The 24,273-nt window shown below is 43.6% G+C and overlaps 1 pseudogene; it reads right to left on the reverse strand.

Moving 5' to 3' along the window:
• The window catches only part of LOC129845472 (cGMP-specific 3',5'-cyclic phosphodiesterase-like), a 58,584-nt pseudogene that overhangs the window by 13,001 nt on the left and 21,310 nt on the right, over nucleotides 1-24,273 (reverse strand).

Raw genomic sequence — 24,273 nt, forward strand, 5'->3', positions numbered from 1 at the left:
GAGGGGGAGGGAGAGAGGTACAGGTGGTTATGGGGAGGGAAGGATAAGGAGAGAGAGGGATGGAGGGGGAGGGAGAGAGGGAGAGAAAGGGCTGGAGGGGGAGGGAGAGAGGTACAGGTGGTTATGGGGAGGGAAGGATAAGAAGAGAGAGGGATTGAGGGGGAGGGAGAGAGGTACAGGTGGTTATGGGGAGGGAAGGATAAGAAGAGAGAGGGATTGAGGGGGAGGGAGAGAGGGAGAGATGGTTATGGGGAGGGAAGGATAAGAAGAGAGAGGGATTGAGGGGGAGGGAGAGAGGGAGAGATGGTTATGGGGAGGGAAGGATAAGGAGAGAGAGGGATGGAGGGGGAGGGGGAGAGAAGGATGGAGGGGGAGGGAGAGAGGAATTGGGTGGATATAGAGAGAGATGGGTGGATACAGAGAGAGATGGGTGGATATAGAGAGAGATGGGTGGATATAGAGAGAGATGGGTGGATATAGAGAGGGATGGGTGGATATAGAGAGAGATGGAGAGAGATGGGTGGATATAGAGAGGGATGGGTGGATATAGAGAGAGAGATGGGTGGATATAGAGAGAGATGGGTGGATATAGAGAGAGATGGGTGGATATAGAGAGAGATGGGTGGATAGAGAGAGGGATGGGTGGATATATAGAGAGATAGAGAGAGATGGGTGGATATAGAGAGAGATGGAGAGAGATGAATGGGTGGATATAGAGAGAGATGGGTGGATATAGAGAGAGATGGGTGGATATAGAGAGAGATGGGTGGATATAGAGAGAGATGGGTGGATAGAGAGAGAGATGGGTGGATATATCGAGAGATGGGTGGATATAGAGAGAGAGATGGGTGGATATAGAGAGAGATGGGTGGATATAGAGAGAGATGGGTGGATATAGAGAGAGATGGGTGGATATAGAGAGAGATGGGTGGATAGAGAGAGAGATGGGTGGATATATCGAGAGATGGGTGGATATAGAGAGAGATGGGTGGATAGAGAGAGAGATGGGTGGATATATAGAGAGATGGGTGGATATAGAGAGAGATGGGTGGATATAGAGAGAGATGGGTGGATATATAGAGAGATAGAGAGAGATGGGTGGATATAGAGAGAGATGGAGAGAGATGAATGGGTGGATATAGAGAGAGAGATGGGTGGATATAGAGAGAGATGGGTGGATATAGAGAGAGATGGAGAGAGATGAATGGGTGGATATAGAGAGAGATGGGTGGATATAGAGAGAGATGGGTGGATATATAGAGAGATGGGTGGATATATAGAGAGATGGGTGGATAGAGAGAGGGATGGGTGGATATAGAGAGAGATGGGTGGATATATAGAGAGATGGGTGGATATAGAGAGAGATGGGTGGATATAGAGAGAGATGGGTGGATATAGAGAGAGATGGGTGGATATAGAGAGGGATGGGTGGATATAGAGAGGGATGGGTGGATATAGAGAGAGATGGGTGGATATAGAGAGGGGTGGGTGGATATAGAGAGAGATGGGTGGATATATAGAGAGATGGGTGGATATAGAGAGAGATGGGTGGATATATAGAGGGATGGGTGGATATATAGAGGGATGGGTGGATATAGAGAGAGATGGGTGGATATAGAGAGGGATGGGTGGATATAGAGAGAGATGGGTGGATATAGAGAGGGGTGGGTGGATATAGAGAGAGATGGGTGGATATATAGAGAGATGGGTGGATATATAGAGAGATGGGTGGATATAGAGAGAGATGGGTGGATATAGAGAGAGATGGGTGGATATAGAGAGAGATGGGTGGATATAGAGAGAGATGGGTGGATAGAGAGAGGGAGATGGGTGGATATAGAGAGGGATGGGTGGATATAGAGAGAGATGGGTGGATATAGAGAGAGATGGGTGGATATAGAGAGGGATGGGTGGATATAGAGAGAGATGGGTGGATATAGAGAGGGATGGGTGGATATAGAGAGAGATGGGTGGATATAGAGAGAGATGGAGAGAGATGAATGGGTGGATATAGAGAGAGATGGGTGGATATAGAGAGAGATGGGTGGATATAGAGAGGGATGGGTGGATATATAGAGAGATGGGTGGATATAGAGAGAGATGGGTGGATATAGAGAGGGATGGGTGGATATAGAGAGAGATGGGTGGATATAGAGAGAGATGGGTGGATATAGAGAGAGATGGGTGGATATAGAGAGAGATGGGTGGATATAGAGAGGGATGGGTGGATATAGAGAGAGATGGGTGGATATAGAGAGGGATGGGTGGATATAGAGAGAGATGGGTGGATATAGAGAGAGATGGGTGGATATAGAGAGAGATGGGTGGATATAGAGAGGGATGGGTGGATATAGAGAGAGATGGGTGGATATAGAGAGAGATGGGTGGATAGAGAGAGAGATGGGTGGATATAGAGAGAGATGGGTGGATATAGAGAGAGATGGGTGGATATAGAGAGAGATGGGTGGATATAGAGAGGGATGGGTGGATATAGAGAGAGGGATGGGTGGATATAGAGAGAGATGGGTGGATATAGAGGGGGATTGGTGGATATAGAGAGAGATGGGTGGATATAGAGAGGGATGGGTGGATAGAGAGAGAGATGGGTGGATATAGAGAGAGATGGGTGGATATAGAGAGAGATGGGTGGATATAGAGAGGGATGGGTGGATAGAGAGAGATGGGTGGATATAGAGAGAGATGGGTGGATATAGAGAGGGATGGGTGGATATAGAGAGAGATGGGTGGATATAGAGAGGGATGGGTGGATAGAGAGAGAGATGGGTGGATATAGAGAGAGATGGGTGGATATAGAGAGAGATGGGTGGATATAGAGAGGGATGGAGAGAGATGAATGGGTGGATATAGAGAGGGATGGGGGGATATAGAGAGAGATGGGGGGATATAGAGAGAGATGGGTGGATATAGAGAGAGATGGGTGGATATAGAGAGAGATGGGTGGATATAGAGAGAGATGGGTGGATATAGAGAGGGATGGAGAGAGATGAATGGGTGGATATAGAGAGAGATGGGTGGATATAGAGAGGGATGGGTGGATATAGAGAGAGATGGGTGGATATAGAGAGGGATGGGTGGATAGAGAGAGAGATGGGTGGATATAGAGAGAGATGGGTGGATATATAGAGAGATGGGTGGATATATAGAGAGATGGGTGGATATAGAGAGGGATGGGTGGATATAGAGAGAGATGGAGAGAGATGAATGGGTGGATATAGAGAGAGATGGGTGGATATAGAGAGAGATGGGTGGATATATAGAGAGATGGGTGGATATAGAGAGAGATGGGTGGATATATAGATAGATGGGTGGATATAGAGAGGGATGGGTGGATAGAGAGAGAGATGGGTGGATATAGAGAGAGATGGGTGGATATAGAGAGAGATGGGTGGATATAGAGAGAGATGGGTGGATATAGAGAGGGATGGGTGGATAGAGAGAGAGATGGGTGGATATAGAGAGAGATGGGTAGATATAGAGAGGGATGGGTGGATAGAGAGAGATGGGTGGATATAGAGAGGGATGGGTGGATATAGAGAGGGATGGGTGGATATAGAGAGAGATGGGTGGATATAGAGAGGGATGGGTGGATATAGAGAGGGATGGGTGGATAGAGAGAGAGATGGGTGGATATAGAGAGAGATGGGTGGATATAGAGAGAGATGGGTGGATATAGAGAGGGATGGGTGGATATAGAGAGAGATGGGTGGATATAGAGAGGGATGGGTGGATATAGAGAGGGATGGGTGGATATAGAGAGAGATGGGTGGATATAGAGAGGGATGGGTGGATAGAGAGAGAGATGGGTGGATATAGAGAGAGATGGGTGGATATAGAGAGAGATGGGTGGATATAGAGAGGGATGGAGAGAGATGAATGGGTGGATATAGAGAGGGATGGGGGGATATAGAGAGAGATGGGGGGATATAGAGAGAGATGGGTGGATATAGAGAGAGATGGGTGGATATATAGAGAGATGGGTGGATATAGAGAGGGATGGGTGGATATAGAGAGAGATGGGTGGATATAGAGAGAGATGGGTGGATATAGAGAGGGATGGGTGGATATAGAGAGAGATGGGTGGATATAGAGAGAGATGGGTGGATATAGAGAGGGATGGGTGGATATAGAGAGGGATGGGTGGATATAGAGAGGGATGGGTGGATATAGAGAGAGATGGGTGGATATAGAGAGAGATGGGTGGATATAGAGAGAGATGGGTGGATATATAGAGAGATGGGTGGATATAGAGAGAGATGGGTGGATATAGAGAGAGAGATGGGTGGATAGAGAGAGAGATGGGTGGATATAGAGAGAGATGGGTGGATATAGAGAGAGATGGGTGGATATAGAGAGAGATGGGTGGATATAGAGAGGGGTGGGTGGATATAGAGAGAGATGGGGGGATATAGAGAGAGATGGGTGGATATAGAGAGAGATGGGTGGATATAGAGAGGGATGGGTGGATATAGAGAGGGATGGAGAGAGATGAATGGGTGGATATAGAGAGGGATGGAGAGAGATGGGTGGATATAGAGAGAGATGGGTGGATATAGAGAGAGATGGGTGGATAGAGAGAGAGATGGGTGGATATAGAGAGGGATGGGTGGATATAGAGAGGGATGGGTGGATATAGAGAGAGATGGGTGGATATAGAGAGAGATGGGTGGATATAGAGATGAATGGGTGGATATAGAGAGAGATGGGTGGATAGAGAGAGGGATGGGTGGATATAGAGAGAGATGGGTGGATATAGAGAGGGATGGGTGGATATAGAGAGAGATGGGTGGATATAGAGAGGGATAGAGAGAGATGGGTGGATATAGAGAGGGATAGAGAGAGATGGGTGGATATAGAGAGAGATGGGTGGATATAGAGAGAGATGGGTGGATATATAGAGAGATAGAGAGAGATGGGTGGATATAGAGAGAGATGGAGAGAGATGAATGGGTGGATATAGAGAGGGATAGAGAGAGGGATGGGTGGATATAGAGAGAGATGGGTGGATATAGAGAGAGATGGGTGGATATAGAGAGAGATAGAGAGAGATGGGTGGATATAGAGAGAGATGGAGAGAGATGAATGGGTGGATATAGAGAGAGATGGGTGGATATAGAGAGAGATGGGTGGATATAGAGAGAGATGGGTGGATATAGAGAGAGATGGGTGGATATAGAGAGAGATGGGTGGATATAGAGAGAGATGGGTGGATATAGAGAGAGATGGGTGGATATAGAGAGAGATGGGTGGATATAGAGAGGGATGGGTGGATATAGAGAGAGATGGGTGGATATAGAGAGGGATGGGTGGATATAGAGAGAGATGGAGAGAGATGGGTGGATATAGAGAGAGATGGGTGGATATAGAGAGAGATGGGTGGATATAGAGAGGGATGGGTGGATATAGAGAGGGATGGGTGGATATAGAGAGGGATGGGTGGATATATAGAGAGATGGGTGGATAGAGAGAGGGATGGGTGGATATAGAGAGAGATAGAGAGAGATGGGTGGATATAGAGAGAGATGGGTGGATATAGAGAGGGATGGGTGGATATAGAGAGAGATGGGTGGATATAGAGAGAGATGGGTGGATATATAGAGAGATAGAGAGAGATGGGTGGATATAGAGAGGGATGGGTGGATATATAGAGAGATAGAGAGAGATGGGTGGATATAGAGAGAGATGGGTGGATATATAGAGAGATAGAGAGAGATGGGTGGATATAGAGAGAGATGGAGAGAGATGAATGGGTGGATATAGAGAGAGATGGGTGGATATAGAGAGAGATGGGTGGATATAGAGAGAGATGGGTGGATATAGAGAGAGATGGGTGGATATAGAGAGAGATGGGTGGATATAGAGAGAGATGGGTGGATATAGAGAGAGATGGGTGGATATAGAGAGAGATGGGTGGATATAGAGAGGGATGGGTGGATATAGAGAGAGATGGGTGGATATAGAGAGGGATGGGTGGATATAGAGAGAGATGGGTGGATAGAGAGAGAGATGGGTGGATATAGAGAGAGATGGGTGGATATAGAGAGGGATGGGTGGATAGAGAGAGAGATGGGTGGATATAGAGATCCACCCACACGTGGTCCCGTGTGGCTCAGTTGGTAGAGCATGGCGCTTGCAACGCCAGGGTTGTGGGTTCATTCCCCACGGGGGGACCAGGATGAATATGTATGAACTTTCCAATTTGTAAGTCGCTCTGGATAAGAGCGTCTGCTAAATGACTTAAATGTAATGTAAATGTAGAGAGAGATGGGTGGATAGAGAGAGAGATGGGTGGATATAGAGAGGGATGGAGAGAGATGAATGGGTGGATATAGAGAGGGATGGAGAAGGGGGAATGGGTAGATACAGAGAGGGATGGAGAGAGATGAATGGGTAGATATAGAGAGGGATGGAGAGAGATGAATGGGTGGATATAGAGAGAGATGGAGAAGGGGGAATGGGTAGATACAGAGAGGGATGGAGAGAGATGAATGGGTAGATATAGAGAGGGATGGAGAGAGATGAATGGGTGGATATAGAGAGAGATGGAGAAGGGGGAATGGGTAGATATAGAGAGGGATGGAGAGAGATGAATGGGTAGATATAGAGAGGGATGGAGAGAGATGAATGGGTGGATATAGAGAGGGATGGAGAAGGGGGAATGGGTAGATACAGAGAGGGATGGAGAAGGGGGAATGGGTAGATACAGAGAGGGATGGAGAAGGGGGAATGGGTAGATACAGAGAGGGATGGAGAAGGGGGAATGGGTAGATACAGAGAGGGATGGAGAAGGGGGAATGGGTAGATACAGAGAGGGATGGAGAAGGGGGAATGGGTAGATACAGAGAGGGATGGAGAAGGGGGAATGGGTAGATACAGAGAGGGATGGAGAAGGGGGAATGGGTAGATACAGAGAGGGATGGGTAGATATAGAGAGGGATGGAGAAGGGGGAATGGGTAGATACAGAGAGGGATGGAGAAGGGGGAATGGGTAGATATAGAGAGTGGTGTAGAAGGGGGAATGGGTAGATACAGAGAGTGGTGTAGAAGGGGGAATGGGTAGATACAGAGAGTGGTGTAGAAGGGGGAATGGGTAGATACAGAGAGTGGTGTAGAAGGGGGAATGGGTAGATACAGAGAGGGATGGAGAAGGGGGAATGGGTAGATACAGAGAGTGGTGTAGAAGGGGGAATGGGTGGATATAGAGAGGGATGGAGAAGGGGGAATGGGTAGATATAGAGAGGGATGGAGAAGGGGGAATGGGTAGATACAGAGAGTGGTGTAGAAGGGGGAATGGGTAGATACAGAGAGAGGTGTAGAAGGGGGAATGGGTAGATATAGAGAGTGGTGTAGAAGGGGGAATGGGTGGATATAGAGAGTGGTGTAGAGAGAGGGATGGGTGGATATAGAGAGAGATGGGTGGATAGAGAGAGAGATGGGTGGATAGAGAGAGAGATGGGTGGATATAGAGAGGGATGGAGAAGGGGGAATGGGTAGATACAGAGAGGGGTGTAGAAGGGGGAATGGGTAGATACAGAGAGGGATGGAGAAGGGGGAATGGGTAGATACAGAGAGGGATGGGTAGATATAGAGAGGGATGGAGAGAGAGATGGGTGGATATAGAGAGGGATGGAGAAGGGGGAATGGGTAGATACAGAGAGGGGTGTAGAAGGGGGAATGGGTAGATACAGAGAGGGATGGAGAAGGGGGAATGGGTAGATATAGAGAGGGGTGTAGAAGGGGGAATGGGTAGATACAGAGAGTGGTGTAGAAGGGGGAATGGGTAGATACAGAGAGTGGTGTAGAAGGGGGAATGGGTAGATACAGAGAGGGGTGTAGAAGGGGGAATGGGTAGATACAGAGAGGGATGGAGAAGGGGGAATGGGTAGATATAGAGAGGGGTGTAGAAGGGGGAATGGGTAGATACAGAGAGTGGTGTAGAAGGGGGAATGGGTAGATATAGAGAGGGGTGTAGAAGGGGGAATGGGTAGATACAGAGAGGGGTGTAGAAGGGGGAATGGGTAGATACAGAGAGGGATGTAGAAGGGGGAATGGGTAGATACAGAGAGGGATGGAGAAGGGGGAATGGGTAGATACAGAGAGGGGTGTAGAAGGGGGAATGGGTAGATACAGAGAGGGGTGTAGAAGGGGGAATGGGTAGATACAGAGAGTGGTGTAGAAGGGGGAATGGGTAGATACAGAGAGGGATGGAGAAGGGGGAATGGGTAGATACAGAGAGGGATGTAGAAGGGGGAATGGGTAGATACAGAGAGGGATGGAGAAGGGGGAATGGGTAGATACAGAGAGGGGTGTAGAAGGGGGAATGGGTAGATACAGAGAGGGATGGAGAAGGGGGAATGGGTAGATACAGAGAGGGATGGAGAAGGGGGAATGGGTAGATACAGAGAGGGGTGTAGAAGGGGGAATGGGTAGATACAGAGAGGGGTGTAGAAGGGGGAATGGGTAGATACAGAGAGTGGTGTAGAAGGGGGAATGGGTAGATATAGAGAGTGGTGTAGAAGGGGGAATGGGTAGATACAGAGAGGGGTGTAGAAGGGGGAATGGGTAGATACAGAGAGGGATGGAGAAGGGGGAATGGGTAGATACAGAGAGTGGTGTAGAAGGGGGAATGGGTAGATACAGAGAGTGGTGTAGAAGGGGGAATGGGTGGATATAGAGAGTGGTGTAGAAGGGGGAATGAGTAGATACAGAGAGTGGTGTAGAAGGGGGAATGGGTAGATACAGAGAGGGATGTAGAAGGGGGAATGGGTAGATACAGAGAGTGGTGTAGAAGGGGGAATGGGTAGATACAGAGAGTGGTGTAGAAGGGCAGTGTTTCCTCAATATTAATTTAGCAGCAGCTTCAGATCGCCAGATTCTCATCAGATCGTCATAGAAACCTCCAAGGTAACCAGCTAGCTAGTAATCCTGGAAGTGTGAGCCAACCTTAGTGATAAATGTATGTAAAAAGTGTTAGCTAAGAAACAGTAGCGTTACGCTAGCTAAACATTTTCCGTTTATTAATATAGAATTGGCCCGGTGACGCCATTGATATCAAGAGATAAAATTAAAACGGTCCTCGACTTTCAGATGTAAAGCAAGAGAACATAATTTAATGTTTATGCATTATTACGGAGTCGCATATCCAGCCACCGGACACACCAGGAAGAACCCCTCCGACCCCGCCGCTGCTGAAATAAATCCTAGGGGAAACACTGAAAAGGGAAAGGAGAGATTGGTAGAGAAAGGGAAAGAGAGATACAGAGGGAGGGAGAGATGGGAAAAGAAAGGGAAAGAGAGGGATGGAGAGAGGGAGGGGTGGAGAGAGGGAGGGGTGGAGAGAGGGAGAGAGAGATGGATGGAGAGAGGGAGGCGTGGAGAGAGGGAGAGAGAGATGGATGGATGGAGAGAGGGAGAGAGAGATGGATGGAGAGAGGGAGGGGTGGAGAGAGGGAGAGAGAGATGGATGGAGAGAGGGAGGGGTGGAGAGAGGGAGAGAGAGATGGATGGATGGAGAGAGGGATGGAGAGAGGGAGAGAGAGAGAGCGAGAGAGGGATGGAGAGAGGGATGGAGAGAGGGAGGGAGAGAGGGATGGAGAGAGGGATGGAGAGAGGGATGAGAGAGAGGGATGAGAGAGGGAGGGAGAGAGGGATTGAGAGAGGGATGGAGAGAGGGATGAGAGAGAGAGGGAGGGAGAGAGAGATGGAGAGAGGGATGGAGAGAGGGATGGAGAGAGGGATGGAGAGATGGAGAGAGGGATGAGAGAGAGAGGGAAGGAGAGAGGGATGGAGAGAGGGATGGAGAGAGGGATGGAGAGAGGGATGGAGAGATGGAGAGAGGGATGAGAGAGAGAGGGAAGGAGAGAGGGAAGGCTAGAGAGAAGGATAGAGGGAAGGATAGAGAGACGTGAGGTGTTGGTCTGTTGGTATCAGTGGTTCACCTGCAACGCTCGGATTTCCTCTTGAGCTGCGGTAAGGTGGTAGGACAGAACCTTAGGAGAGGACACACACACACGTCAACATAGCACATAGACTTAAACACACACACACACACACACACGTCAACATAGCACATAGACTTAAACACACACACACACACACACACACACGTCAACATAGCACATAGACTTAAACACACACACACACACACACACGTCAACATAGCACATAGACTTAAACACACACACACACGTCAACATAGCACATAGACTTAAACACACACACACACACACGTCAACATAGCACATAGACTTAAACACACACACACACACACACACACACACACACACACACACACACACACACACACGCACGTCAACATAGCACACACACACACACACACACACACACACACACACACACACACACACACACACACACACACACACACACACACACACACACACACACGTCAACATAGCACATAGACTTAAACACACACACACACACACACACACACACACGTCAACATAGCACATAGACTTAAACACACACACACACACACACACACACACACACACACACGTCAACATAGCACATAGACTTAAACACACACACACACACACACACACACACACACACACACACACACACACGTCAACATAGCACATAGACTTAAACACACACACACACACACACGTAAAGATAGCACACACACATAAACACAAACATGTAAACACATGAAGGAATTGTTGAAATGATTGAGTTTAAATGTATTTGGCTAAGGTGTATGTAAACTTCAGACTTCAACTGTATATATAGTACCAGTCAAAACACTATACTGCAAATGTCTGTATATATACACTGCTCAAAAAAATAAAGGGAACACTTAAACAACACAATGTAACTCCAAGTCAATCACACTTCTGTGAAATCAAACTGTCCACTTAGGAAGCAACACTGATTGACAATACATTTCACATGCTGTTGTGCAAATGGAATAGACAACAGGTGGAAATTATAGGCAATTAGCAAGACACCCCCCAAAACAGGAGTGATTCTGCAGGTGGTGACCACAGACCACTTCTCAGTTCCTATGCTTCCTGGCTGATGTTTTGGTCACTTTTGAATGCTGGCGGTGCTCTCACTCTAGTGGTAGCATGAGACAACATTGTGTTGTTTAAGTGTTCCCTTTATTTTTTTGAGCAGTGTATATATATATATATATATATAGTACCAGTCAAAACACTATACTGCAAATGTCTGTATATATATATATATATATAGTACCAGTCAAAACACTATACTGCAAATGTCTGTATATATATATATATATATAGTACCAGTCAAAACACTATACTGCAAATGTCTGTATATATATATATATATATACATATATATAGTACCAGTCAAAACACTATACTGCAAATGTCTGTACATATATATACATATATATATAGTACCAGTCAAAACATTATACTGCAAATGTCTGTATATATATATACATATATAGTACCAGTCAAAACACTATACTGCAAATGTCTGTACATATATATACATATTTATATATAGTACCAGTCAAAACATTATACTCCAAATGTCTGTATATATATATATATATATATAGTACCTGTCAAAACACTATACTGTAAATGCCTGTATATATATATATATATATATATATATATATATATATATATATATATATATATATATATATATATATATATATATATATATATATATATATATATATATATGCATTACCAGTCAGAAGTTTGGACACACCTACTCATTCAAGGGATTTTCTTTATTTTTACTATTTTCTACATTGTAGAATAATAGTGAAGACATCAACACTATGAAATAACACATATGGAATCATGTAGTAACCAAAAAAGTGTTAAACAAATCAAAATATATTTTAGATTCTTCAAAGTAGTGATGTCTTCAATATTATTCTACAATGTAGAAAATAGTAAAAAATAAAGAAAATCCCCAGACTAGTACTATATATATATATATATATATATATATACTTCTGTCTCGTCCCCTACCTCCTGGGTGACATCCTGGCTGGCTCGTTGGTACTCTATCCGTTGGACGGTCTGGACGTTCTGCAGGGCCAGACTGGTACTATATATATATATACTTCTGTCTCGTCCCCTACCTCCTGGGTGACATCCTGGCTGGCTCGTTGGTACTTTATCCGTTGGACAGTCTGGACGGTCTGCAGGGCCAGACTGGTACTATATATATATATACTTCTGTCTCGTCCCCTACCTCCTGGGTGACATCCTGGCTGGCTCGTTGGTACTCTATCCGTTGGACGGTCTGGACGTTCTGCAGGGCCAGACTGGTACTATATATATATATACTTCTGTCTCATCCCCTACCTCCTGGGTGACATCCTGGCTGGCTCGTTGGTACTCTATCCGTTGGACGGTCTGGACGGTCTGCAGGGCCAGGCCGCAGTACACAGCAAAGTCCTCTAGGAGGCGCTCATCATAGCGGTGAAACGCCCTGCCCGTCTCCGCCTCGCCAGGGGCCGCGCCCAGTTTGTTCTTCAGCTGGCAGACGGCTGAACAGACAACAACAACAGCAACAGCGACAACAACAACAACACCAGCAACAGCGACAACAACAACAGCGACAACAACAACAGCAACAGCGACAACAACAACAGCGACAACAACAACAGCAACAGCGACAACAACAACAACAACAACAGCGACAACAACAACAACACCAGTGACAACAACAACAACCACAACAACAGCGACAGCGACAACAACAACAACAACAACAGCAACCACAACAACAGCAACAACAACAACAACAACAACAACCACCACAACAACCACAACAACAACAGCAACCACAACAACAGTGACAACAACAACAACCACAACAACAGCAACAGCGACAACAACAACAACAACAACAGCAACAACAGCAACAACCACAACAACAACCACCACAACACCAGCAACAGCGACAACAACAACAACCACAACAACAGCAACAGCGACAACAACAACAACCACAACAACAACCAAAACAACAACAACCACAGCAACAACCAAAACAACAACAACCACAACAACAACCACAACAACAACAACCACAACAGCGACAACCACAACAGCAACCACAACAACAACCACAACAACAACCACAACAACAACCACAACAACAACAACCACAACAACAACCACAACAACAACCAAAACAACAACAACCACAACAACAACCACAACAACAACAACCACAACAACAACAACAACAACAACAACAGTAACAACAACAGCAACAGCGACAACAACAACAACCACAACAACAACAACAACAACAACAACCACAACAACAACAACCACAACAGCGACAACAACCACAGCAACAACCACAACAGCGACAACAACCACAGCAACAACCAAAACAACAACAACAACAACAACAACAACAACAACAACAACAATAACAATAACAACAACAACAACAACAACAAGAGGGATGGAAGGTGTTAATAACTTTATTTATTTATTTATTTAATAACTTAAAACTTCATGACGATTCATAATTCAATCGTATCATGTGTCGTCTTGCCCAGGGCCGTATTCATAAAGCGTCTCAGAGTGCTGATCTAGGATCAGTTTGATCCTTTTAGATCCCAATGAAGAAGACCACATAGACCGGGTGGGGACCTGATCCTAGATCAGCCCTGCTACTCTGAGATGGTATTGCGGATGTGTTGTGGAGATTAGTGATGGTTAGGACTGTCTGTGGTGTGGAGATCAGTAATGGTTAGGACTGTGTCTATCTGTGGTGTGGAGATCAGTGGTGGTTAAGACTGTCTGTGGTGTGGAGATCAGTGATGGTTAAGACTGCCTGTGGTGTGGAGATCAGTGATGGTTAGGACTCTGTCTATCTGTGGTGTGGAGATCAGTGGTGGTTAGGACTGTCTGTGGTGTGGAGATCAGTGGTGGTTAAGACTGTCTGTGGTGTGGAGATCAGTGATGGTTAAGACTGTGTCTATCTGTGGTGTGGAGATCAGTGGTGGTTAAGACTGTCTGTGGTGTGGAGATCAGTGATGGTTAGGACTGTGTCTATCTGTGGTGTGGAGATCAGTGGTGGTTAAGACTGTCTGTGGTGTGGAGATCAGTGATGGTTAAGACTGTCTGTGGTGTGGAGATCAGTGATGGTTAGGACTGTGTCTATCTGTGGTGTGGAGATCAGTGGTGGTTAGGACTGTCTGTGGTGTGGAGATCAGTGATGGTTAGGACTGTGTCTATCTGTGGTGTGGAGATCAGTGATGGTTAAGACTGTCTGTGGTGTGGAGATCAGTGGTGGTTAGGACTGTGTCTATCTGTGGTGTGGAGATCAGTGGTGGTTAGGACTGTGTCTATCTGTGGTGTGGAGATCAGTGGTGGTTAGGACTGTGTCTATCTGTGGTGTGGAGATCAGTGGTGGTTAAGACTGCCTGTGGTGTGGAGATCAGTGGTGGTTAAGACTGTCTGTGGTGTGGAGATCAGTGATGGTTAGGACTGTCTGTGGTGTGGAGATCAGTGGTGGTTAAGACTGTCTGTGGTGTGGAGATCAGTGGTGGTTAGGACTCTGTCTATCTGTGGTGTGGAGATCAGTGATGGTTAGGACTGTGTCTATCTGTGGTGTGGAGATCAGTGATGGTTAGGACTGTGTCTATCTGTGGTGTGGAGATCAGTGATGGTTAGGACTGTGTCTATCTGTGGTGTGGAGATCAGTGATGGTTAAGACTGTCTGTGGTGTGGAGATCAGTGATGGTTAGGACTGTGTCTATCTGTGGTGTGGAGATCAGGGATGGTTAAGATTATCTGTGGTGTGGAGATCAGTGATGGTTAGGACTGTGTCTATCTGTGGTGTGGAGATCAGTGATGGTTAAGACTGTGTCTATCTGTGGTGTGGAGATCAGTGATGGTTAGGACTCTGTCTATCCAACAACCCTGCTAAGTACCCTGGCTGACGCACTCCAAAGGGTTAACACCTTGTCTAATGCTGCTAATACTCAGTCAGCTAATAGAAGACTTCCTAGTAAATACAAGATTCTCTACAGCCAAGATTCTCTACAGACTTCCTAGTAAATACAAGATTCTCTACAGCCAAGATTCTCTACAGACTTCCTAGTAAATACAAGATTCTCTGCAGCCAAGATTCTCTACAGACTTCCTAGTAAATACAAGATTCTCTACAGCCAAGATTCTCTACAGACTTCCTAGTAAATACAAGATTCTCTGCAGCCAAGATTCTCTACAGACTTCCTAGTAAATACAAGATTCTCTACAGCCAAGATTCTCTACAGACTTCCTAGTAAATACAAGATTCTCTGCAGCCAAGATTATCTACTGACTTCCTAGTAAATACAAGATTCTCTACAGACTTCCTAGTAAATACAATATTCTCTGCAGCCAATATTCTCTACAGACTTCCTAGTAAATACAAGATTCTCTACAGACTTCCTAGTAAATACAAGATTCTCTACAGTCAAGATTCTCTACAGACTTCCTAGTAAATACAAGATTCTCTACAGCCAAGATTCTCTACAGACTTCCTAGTAAATACAAGATTCTCTGCAGCCAAGATTCTCTACAGACTTCCTAGTAAATACAAGATTCTCTACAGCCAAGATTCTCTACAGACTTCCTAGTAAATACAAGATTCTCTGCAGCCAAGATTCTCTACAGACTTCCTAGTAAATACAAGATTCTCTACAGCCAAGATTCTCTACAGACTTCCTAGTAAATACAAGATTCTCTGCAGCCAAGATTATCTACTGACTTCCTAGTAAATACAAGATTCTCTACAGACTTCCTAGTAAATACAATATTCTCTGCAGCCAATATTCTCTACAGACTTCCTAGTAAATACAAGATTCTCTACAGACTTCCTAGTAAATACAAGATTCTCTACAGTCAAGATTCTCTACAGACTTCCTAGTAAATACAAGATTCTCTACAGCCAAGATTCTCTACAGACTTCCTAGTAAATACAAGATTCTCTACAGCCAAGATTCTCTACAGACTTACTAGTAAATACAAGATTCTCTGCAACCAAGACTCTCTACAGCCAAGACTCTCTACAAACAAGATTATCTATATACTTCCTATTAAATAGAAGACTCTACAGTAAAAGCAACACTAACCACTAGCCCCTAACCACTAACTCCTAGCTGCTACCATGTGGAGCTGAAATAATGATCAGAAACAATACTCTACAGCCAAGATTATCTACAGCCAAGACTTCCCAGTAAATACAAGACTCTTCAGTAAATACAATACTTCCTACAGCCAAGACTCTCTACAGTCCTAGTAAATACAACACTTCCTAGTCAGTAAATACAACACTTCCTAGTCAGTGAATACAAGACTTCCTAGTCAGTAAATACAACACTTCCTAGTCAGTGAATACAACACTTCCTAGTCAGTGAATACAACACTTCCTAGTTCAGTAAATACAACACTTCCTAGTCAGTGAATACAACACTTCCTAGTCAGTAAATACAACACTTCCTAGTCAGTAAATACAACACTTCCTAGTCAGTAAATACAACACTTCCTAGTCAGTAAATACAACACTTCCTAGTCAGTGAATACAACACTTCCTAGTCAGTGAATACAACACTTCCTAGTCAGTAAATACAACACTTCCTCGTCAGTAAATACAACACTTCCTCGTCAGTAAATACAACACTTCCTAGTCAGTGAATACAACACTTCCTAGTCAGTGAATACAATACTTCCTAGTCAGTGAATACAACACTTCCTAGTCAGTGAATACAACACTTTCTAGTCAGTGAATACAACACTTCCTAGTCAGTGAATACAACACTTCCTAGTCAGTAAATACAACACTTCCTAGTCAGTAAATACAACACTTCCTAGTCAGTAAATACAACACTTCCTCGTCAGTAAATACAACACTTCCTAGTCAGTGAATACAACACTTCCTAGTCAGTGAATACAACACTTCCTAGTCAGTAAATACAACACTTCCTAGTCAGTAAATACAACACTTCCTCGTCAGTAAATACAACACTTCCTAGTCAGTGAATACAACACTTCCTAGTCAGTGAATACAACACTTCCTAGTCAGTGAATACAACACTTCCTAGTCAGTGAATACAACACTTCCTAGTCAGTGAATACAACACTTCCTAGTCAGTGAATACAATACTTCCTAGTCAGTGAATACAACACTTCCTAGTCAGTGAATACAACACTTTCTAGTCAGTGAATACAACACTTCCTAGTCAGTGAATACAACACTTCCTAGTCAGTAAATACAACACTTCCTAGTCAGTAAATACAACACTTCCTAGTCAGTAAATACAACACTTCCTCGTCAGTAAATACAACACTTCCTAGTCAGTGAATACAACACTTCCTAGTCAGTGAATACAACACTTCTTAGTCAGTAAATACAACACTTCCTAGTCAGTAAATACAACACTTCCTAGTCAGTAAATACAACACTTCCTCGTCAGTAAATACAACACTTCCTAGTCAGTGAATACAACACTTCCTAGTCAGTGAATACAACACTTCCTAGTCAGTGAATACAACACTTCCTAGTCAGTGAATACAACACTTCCTAGTCAGTGAATACAACACTTCCTAGTCAGTGAATACAACACTTCCTAGTCAGTGAATACAACACTTCCTAGTCAGTGAATACAACACTTCCTAGTCAGTGAATACAACACTTCCTAGTCAGTGAATACAACACTTCCTAGTCAGTGAATACAACACTTCCTAGTCAGTGAATAGATCAGTAAATAAAGACTGAAGAGCCAGTAATACGCTGGTTTAAGACGTACTGCTATCAAAATCTCTGCCTTGACTATCAACAACGACTAAAAGCGTGCCTCTAGCAACCACAGAAGAAGAAGAAGACTCCCTACGACTAACAGCATGTCTCTAGCAGCCACAGAAGAAGAAGAAGACTCCCTACGACTAGCAACCACAGAAGAAGAAGAAGACTCCCAACGACTAACAGCATGTCTCTAACAACCACAGAAGAAGAAGACTCCCTACGACTAACAACCACAGAAGAAGAAGACTCCCTACGACTAACAACCACAGAAGAAGAAGACTCCCTACGACTAACAACCACAGAAGAAGAAGACTCCCTACGACTAACAACCACAGAAGAAGAAGAATCGCAACGACTAGTAACCACAGAAGAAGAAGACTCCCTACGACTAACAACCACAGAAGAAGAAGAAGACTCCCTACGACTAACAACCACAGAAGAAGAGACACCTGACTCTTTACTGCTGTATGAGGTGTAGTTACAGAATTCATGCTGTTGTTATCAATGGGATTCTATAGGAAGGTTAAAGTTATATAAACATAGTTAGATAAATAAAGTGAGTTATATATGGACATCGGCCTGTAAAGACAGTGCTGCATAAACCGACTATAAACTAGGAAAGATACATGTGGGACGGAGAAAGAGAGACGCACCGATGATTTTTCCTGTCTTCCCGTTTCTGATCGGGCAGCAGACCAGACTACCCGCGGGGGGGTCCTGATCGGCGCCGGACACGTTCAGTGTCTCCATGGAGACCAGCACCCGCAGGGCGTGGGTCAGGTCTATGTCCGAGAGGGTACAGTCTCTATGGAAACACAGAAATATAGTGATGCTACAGTCTCTATGGAAACACAGAAATATAGTGATGCTACAGTCCCTATGGAAACACAGAAATATAGGGATGCTACAGTCTCTATGGAAACACAGAAATATAGGGATGCTACAGTCTCTATGGAAACACAGAAATATACATTATTTACATTAACCATCAAACACAGAAAAATGATCCACTGCTGATCAGTGCAAAGCCACCAGTCACAAATACGGCTGAGAAATTCAGGTAACTTTCCCCAAATTCCCATGTTATCCAGAAGACTCGGTTGGAAGATTCCTGGAATCAGGAAGGAAAAAGGAGCAAATTCCTGGAATCCTCCAACCAGGATTTTTTTGGGGGAAAACCTGGACATTTGGGGATGTTACTGGTATTTTTGCAACCTTTGTCCCAATTTAAATATATTTGTATTTGGTCCGATTATCTGCATGTTTATAGTACACCAAGACGGTCCCAGGTCAACAATAACAACAATAACAACAATAACAACAATAACAACAATAACAGCAGTTCTCTCTTAAACACATGACTGTGGTCTATATAATGTATTGTATAGTACACCAAGACAGTCCCAGGTCAACAATAACAACAATAACAACAATAACAGCAGTTCTCTCTTAGACACATGACTGTGGTCTATATAATGTATTGTATAGTACACCAAAACAGTCCCAGGTCAACAATAACAACAATAACAACAATAACAACAGTTATCTCTTAAACACATGACTGTGGTCTATATAATGTATTGTATAGTACACCAAGACAGTCCCAGGTCAACAATAACAACAATAACAACAATAACAGCAGTTCTCTCTTAGACACATGACTGTGGTCTATATAATGTATTGTATAGTAAACCAAGACAGTCCCAGGTCAACAATAACAACAATAACAACAGTTATCTCTTAAACACATGACTGTGGTCTATATAATGTATTGTATAGTAAACCAAGACGGTCCCAGGTCAACAATAACAACAATAACAGCAGTTATCTCTTAAACACATGACTGTGGTCTATATAATGTATTGTATAGTACACCAAAACAGTCCCAGGTCAACTACATCACAACATTAACAGCAGTTATCTCTTAAACACATGACTGTGGTCTATATAATGTATTGTATAGTACACCAAGACGGTCCCAGGTCAACTACATCACAACAATAACAGCAGTTATCTCTTAAACACATGACTGTGGTCTATATAATGTATTGTATAGTACACCAAGACAGTCCCAGGTCAACTACATCACAACAATAACAGCAGTTATCTCTTAAACACATGACTGTGGTCTATATAATGTATTTATAAACTGAAACAAAACACTGTTGATGAAATGACACAACAGAGACAGGAGAGGAAATGATGTAATGACACAACAGAGACAGGAGAGGAAATGATGTAATGACACAACAGTGACAGGAGAGGTAATGATGTAATGACAGGAGAGGAAATGATGTAATGACACAACAGAGACAGGAGAGGAAATGATGTAATGACACAACAGAGACAGGAGAGGTAATGATGTAATGACACAACAGAGACAGGAGAGGTAATGATGTAATGACACAACAGTGACAGGAGAGGTAATGATGTAATGACAGGAGAGGAAATGATGTAATGACACAACAGAGACAGGAGAGGTAATGATGTAATGACACAACAGAGACAGGAGAGGTAATGATGTAATGACACAACAGAGACAGGAGAGGTAATGATGTAATGACACAACAGTGACAGGAGAGGTAATGATGTAATGACAGGAGAGGAAATGATGTAATGACACAACAGAGACAGGAGAGGAAATGATGTAATGACAGGAGAGGTAATGATGTAATGACACAACAGAGACAGGAGAGGAAATGATGTAATGACACAACAGAGACAGGAGAGGAAATGATGTAATGACACAACAGAGACCGGAGAGGTAATGATGTAATGACACAACAGAGACAGGAGAGGAAATGATGTAATGACAGGAGAGGAAATGATGTAATGACACAACAGAGACAGGAGAGGAAATGATGTAATGACAGGAGAGGAAATGATGTAATGACACAACAGAGACAGGAGAGGAAATGATGTAATGACAGGAGAGGTAATGATGTAATGACACAACAGAGACAGGAGAGGAAATGATGTAATGACACAACAGAGACAGGAGAGGTAATGATGTAATGACACAACAGAGACAGGAGAGGAAATGATGTAATGACACAACAGAGACAGGAGAGGAAATGATGTAATGACACAACAGTGACAGGAGAGGTAATGATGTAATGACAGGAGAGGTAATGATGTAATGACAGGAGAGGTAATGATGTAATGACACAACAGAGACAGGAGAGGAAATGATGTAATGACACAACAGAGACAGGAGAGGTAATGATGTAATGACACAACAGAGACAGGAGAGGTAATGATGTAATGACACAACAGTGACAGGAGAGGAAATGATGTAATGATAGGAGAGGAAATGATGTAATGACACAACAGAGACAGGAGAGGAAATGATGTAATGACAGGAGAGGTAATGATGTAATGACACAACAGAGACAGGAGAGGAAATGATGTAATGACAGGAGAGGTAATGATGTAATGACACAACAGAGACAGGAGAGGAAATGATGTAATGACACAACAGAGACAGGAGAGGAAATGATGTAATGACACAACAGAGACAGGAGAGGAAATGATGTAATGACACAACAGTGACAGGAGAGGTAATGATGTAATGACAGGAGAGGTAATGATGTAATGACACAACAGAGACAGGAGAGGAAATGATGTAATGACAGGAGAGGAAATGATGTAATGATAGGAGAGGAAATGATGTAATGACACAACAGAGACAGGAGAGGAAATGATGTAATGACAGGAGAGGTAATGATGTAATGACACAACAGAGACAGGAGAGGAAATGATGTAATGACAGGAGAGGTAATGATGTAATGACACAACAGAGACAGGAGAGGAAATGATGTAATGACACAACAGAGACAGGAGAGGTAATGATGTAATGACACAACAGAGACAGGAGAGGAAATGATGTAATGACACAACAGTGACAGGAGAGGTAATGATGTAATGACAGGAGAGGTAATGATGTAATGACACAACAGAGACAGGAGAGGAAATGATGTAATGACAGGAGAGGAAATGATGTAATGACACAACAGAGACAGGAGAGGTAATGATGTAATGACACAACAGTGACAGGAGAGGTAATGATGTAATGACACAACAGAGACAGGAGAGGTAATGATGTAATGACAGGAGAGGAAATGATGTAATGACACAACAGAGACAGGATAGGTAATGATGTAATGACACAACAGTGACAGGAGAGGTAATGATGTAATGACAGGAGAGGTAATGATGTAATGACACAACAGAGACAGGAGAGGTAATGATGTAATGACACAACAGAGACAGGAGAGGTAATGATGTAATGACACAACAGTGACAGGAGAGGTAATGATGTAATGACAGGAGAGGTAATGATGTAATGACACAACAGAGACAGGAGAGGAAATGATGTAATGACACAACAGAGACAGGAGAGGAAATGATGTAATGACACAACAGAGACAGGAGAGGTAATGATGTAATGACACAACAGAGACAGGAGAGGAAATGATGTAATGACAGGAGAGGAAATGATGTAATGACACAACAGAGACAGGAGAGGAAATGATGTAATGACAGGAGAGGAAATGATGTAATGACACAACAGAGACAGGAGAGGAAATGATGTAATGACAGGAGAGGTAATGATGTAATGACACAACAGAGACAGGAGAGGAAATGATGTAATGACACAACAGAGACAGGAGAGGTAATGAAGTAATGACACAACAGAGACAGGAGAGGAAATGATGTAATGACACAACAGAGACAGGAGAGGAAATGATGTAATGACACAACAGTGACAGGAGAGGTAATGATGTAATGACAGGAGAGGTAATGATGTAATGACAGGAGAGGTAATGATGTAATGACACAACAGAGACAGGAGAGGAAATGATGTAATGACACAACAGAGACAGGAGAGGTAATGATGTAATGACACAACAGAGACAGGAGAGGTAATGATGTAATGACACAACAGTGACAGGAGAGGAAATGATGTAATGATAGGAGAGGAAATGATGTAATGACACAACAGAGACAGGAGAGGAAATGATGTAATGACAGGAGAGGTAATGATGTAATGACACAACAGAGACAGGAGAGGAAATGATGTAATGACAGGAGAGGTAATGATGTAATGACACAACAGAGACAGGAGAGGAAATGATGTAATGACACAACAGAGACAGGAGAGGAAATGATGTAATGACACAACAGAGACAGGAGAGGTAATGATGTAATGACACAACAGAGACAGGAGAGGAAATGATGTAATGACACAACAGTGACAGGAGAGGTAATGATGTAATGACAGGAGAGGTAATGATGTAATGACACAACAGAGACAGGAGAGGAAATGATGTAATGACAGGAGAGGAAATGATGTAATGACACAACAGAGACAGGAGAGGTAATGATGTATTGACACAACAGTGACAGGAGAGGTAATGATGTAATGACACAACAGAGACAGGAGAGGTAATGATGTAATGACAGGAGAGGAAATGATGTAATGACACAACAGAGACAGGATAGGTAATGATGTAATGACACAACAGTGACAGGAGAGGTAATGATGTAATGACAGGAGAGGTAATGATGTAATGACACAACAGAGACAGGAGAGGTAATGATGTAATGACACAACAGAGACAGGAGAGGTAATGATGTAATGACACAACAGTGACAGGAGAGGTAATGATGTAATGCCAGGAGAGGTAATGATGTAATGACACAACAGAGACAGGAGAGGTAATGATGTAATGACACAACAGAGACAGGAGAGGTAATGATGTAATGACACAACAGTGACAGGAGAGGAAATGATGTAATGACACAACAGAGACAGGAGAGGAAATGATGTAATGACACAACAGAGACAGGAGAGGTAATGATGTAATGACAGGAGAGGAAATGATGTAATGACACAACAGAGACAGGAGAGGAAATGATGTAATGACACAACAGAGACAGGAGAGGTCATGATGTAATGACACAACAGTGACAGGAGAGGTAATGATGTAATGACACAACAGAGACAGGAGAGGTAATGATGTAATGACAGGAGAGGAAATGATGTAATGACACAACAGAGACAGGAGAGGTAATGATGTAATGACACAACAGAGACAGGAGAGGAAATGATGTAATGACACAACAGAGACAGGAGAGGAAATTATGTAATGATAGGAGAGAAAATGATGTAATGACACAACAGAGACAGGAGAGGTAATGATGTAATGACACAACAGAGACAGGAGAGGAAATGATGTAATGACACAACAGAGACAGGAGAGGTAATGATGTAATGACAGGAGAGGAAATGATGTAATGACACAACAGAGACAGGATAGGTAATGATGTAATGACACAACAGAGACAGGAGAGGAAATGATGTAATGACACAACAGAGACAGGAGAGGAAATGATGTAATGACACAACAGAGACAGGAGAGGAAATGATGTAATGACACAACAGAGACAGGAGAGGTAATGATGTAATGA

Source organism: Salvelinus fontinalis, unplaced genomic scaffold, assembly GCF_029448725.1.
Source record: "Salvelinus fontinalis isolate EN_2023a unplaced genomic scaffold, ASM2944872v1 scaffold_0314, whole genome shotgun sequence".
In the NCBI taxonomy this organism is placed as follows: Eukaryota; Metazoa; Chordata; class Actinopteri; order Salmoniformes; family Salmonidae; genus Salvelinus; species Salvelinus fontinalis.